Consider the following 3,369-nt stretch of genomic DNA (forward strand, 5'->3'; position numbering starts at 1 on the left):
CTACAGCACAGCACGAATGATTCGCATTGAAGTTTGTACTGCGAAATATACATTCTATTTACAGTGGCAACAGCATATCTTAGTTACTTTATTGTCTGATAAGAGAGAGACAATGTTTACCTCTGTCCGATCAGTCGCGAATACTGCGTTCAATTTAGAGAGATCGTCAGAGATAAGCGCATTATGTTTTTAAATAGAGACACCTTCGACCAGGCAGGGACAGGACTGTGGGCGAAGTCCGAGTCCAAAGTACGCCGGTGCGTCGCGCTGAGGACGCCCAGTCCAAAAAGAAGTCGACGTTTAGCAAAAAAGAATCACAGCAGATAAAGTAAAGAGCTCCTCAGCACGTGCAAAAAGGCGCTGCGACTGTGCTAATCAGTAGCTCTCTAGCGGCGCGTTGGTCTGTCTCAAAGAGCATTAGATAATTTTTCCACTCTCTTGTAATAATATGTCGAGATGGTAACTACGCTACCTTTCATCAACTTAACTCAGAAACATATAGAGTTACGAAAAGGGCACAGCCTATAACAAGTTTGAACTCGATAAGAAGAGGCATGAATGCGGCTGCGACCATTTCTAAAGAACCATCAATGCACTTATCTTAAATGATTTAGAGAAACTGCAGAAAACCTAAATACGAGGGTTGGAACTTAAATAGTGGCAACTATTTATTCACAACCGATACAAAAGAATTACATGATTGCCAGCCGCTATGGCCGAGCGGTTCTAGACGCTTCAGTTCGGAACCGCGCTGCTGCTACGGTCGCAGGTTCGAATCCTGCCTCGGGCATGGATGTATGTGATGACCTTAGGTTAGTTAGGTTTACGTAGTTCTGAGTCTAGGGGACTGATAACCTCAGATGTTAAGTCACACAGTGCTTAGAGCCATTTGAACCATTTAGTTACATGTTTGCACCTGTTACTGTCCTTCAAAGTAGTCACCAGCCCTGTGTAGAACTCGTTGCCAGCGATGTGGAAGGCGTAGTATACCGTTAGCAGAGGCTGTTCTGTTGACGGTGCGAATGGAGCGGTCTAAAGTTATGGTGATTCTTGTGTACGACTGTGATGGTGTTATCCCAACGCATTACGTTCCTCCACGGCAGACCGTCAATGCACAGTATTACTGTTCGGTTTTGGAGCATCACCTGCGACCAGCTTTGCGAAAGAAGCGGCGACACTTTCTGCGCAGCCCACCCATCATTTTACACGACAATGCACGGGCGCATACAGCGCAAGCTGTGGCTGCTCTATTCGGTCGATGGGACTGGGAAGTACTGTACCATCCACCATACTCCCCAGACTTAAGTCCTTGTGACTTTGATTTGATTCCGAAGATGAAGGAACCACTTCGTGGCATTCGCTTCAGAACTGTTCCAGAGATTCGACAGGCAGCACATCACTGGCAATGGTTTCTACACAACGCTGGTGACTACTTTGAAGGACATTAACAGGGGCAAACATGTAACTCTTTTTTATCGGTTGTGAATAAATAGTTGCTACTTTTTAAGTTCCAACCCTCGTATATATGTCAGAATACGATTTGTACTCTTCAGTTCTTATCGAATGTTGGTGCAGTAGGCTACCAACTACATTTCCGAGCACTGTATACACGTCTGAATATTACTGAGTTGTTTACACGACTCATTTGGGGTCATCTGTAAAAATACTCCGAGTTTTGTGTTGCTGCAGGAGAAGGCCATCAAGAGGGTTGTTGAACTTTGTCCCGAGAATATGCTGGAAAAATAAATTCAGAAAACTTGAGATATGTGCATGGGGAGTAAGCAGAAGAAATTATAGGAGTCCACCAGTGACGCGTGATAGGACCATTAACTATTCGTGCTGTAATTTAATGACTTAGCAGATAGTATTAATTACATTATCAGGCATTTCGCAGGTTTGGAAGTGTCGATAAAAGTTATGGCAGTATCTAGAAGGACCTTTAAAATATTCAGCGTGCTGCAAAAGCCGGCAACTAGCACTTAGTACAAAGAGTTGTAAAAATATGCACTTCTCAAAACGTCAATAGAGTGACTGCATTTGACTACATAATTAATGAATCACAGCTGGGGTCATTTGTGTCACACATACATATAGGTGTAGCAATCACCAGGGTCGGATTTACGCACAAGCCAGGTAGGCCCTGGATTTAGGGCGCTAAGAGGGAAGGAGGCGCAGAGAGATCTCAGTCGTCGCTATTTGGTCCTACACAAAAATAAGGGCAAGCAATTTGAAAACGTGGAAGGCAAGTCTGCAGCACTGTCGATAACGTGGCGTTTGTTTCATTGTTGAATTCAGTCGGTGGGGGATTGTTTAATGTTGCTAGTCGCAACTAATGTATAATAGACGACTTTCCTGCGCTAAAAATATGATTCGGATTGTTGTTATTCTGATTGATTATAACATTTAAATAGAATTTACAGTCAGTATTGCCAAAAATCTCTTATTTATTTGTAACTGAAGCTTAAAAATAATTAAATATCAAGATCTTGTCACGTGATCGAAAACGCTATGTTATTGGCTGATGCTCTTGTGATGTCACAGTCTAGGAGTACGAGGCCTACGAGAAAGGCTGACCGCTGCGCGTACGTCATGAAGGTAGGCCGAGCTCGCTCGCTCACTCAGCTCAGCAGACGAACTGCGTTTCTATGCGTGGTAACTTGTAACTGCGAGTATATGTAAAAACCAGAATTTCATCTTCTATTGGAATCCACTATTATAGAATATTACTGTTATTAGTCCTACAATGATAGAAAATCAATAGGCCTACTTATAATTTGTTACTGTTGTACACCTTCTATTGGATGATGATGATGATGATGATTAGTGTTTTAGGGCCCACAACAACGAGGTTATAAGCCCGTTCCCAAAATAAATGTTGACGAATGCAGCCAAGATATGTTAAACAAGGATAAATTCATAGCCGATCTTTGCAAGAATTGTAAATGCTCAAATTTCAAGATTGGACACAGTACATCAAAACAGGTAGATAAAACTAAAAATAAAATACCAGTACAAAACAGGTAAAAATAATTAACTGTGGCTGGCTGACCACTTACAAATAATGGATGACCTATTGGAATCCACTATTATGGAGTATTACTGTTATTAGTCCTACAATGAAAGAAAGTCCACAGGTTATGAGGTTTTCACGTACTTTTACTGCAAACAGTTTAGCTATTCAGTGACGTGAAACGCAATTACAACTTTTAAGTAACAATAGGAAGGAATTTTGTGAACGCTGATAGTTGAAGCCTTGCGTAAGTTGACGCGTTTATGCGCCACCTATTTAGAGCGGCGATATGCGCAACGACGGACGTTCTTTTCCCTGCTCCTCCAACATCATTAAACTCGCTCAAAACTAAGGAACTG

Source organism: Schistocerca piceifrons, chromosome 1, assembly GCF_021461385.2.
Source record: "Schistocerca piceifrons isolate TAMUIC-IGC-003096 chromosome 1, iqSchPice1.1, whole genome shotgun sequence".
Lineage (NCBI taxonomy): Eukaryota > Metazoa > Arthropoda > Insecta > Orthoptera > Acrididae > Schistocerca > Schistocerca piceifrons.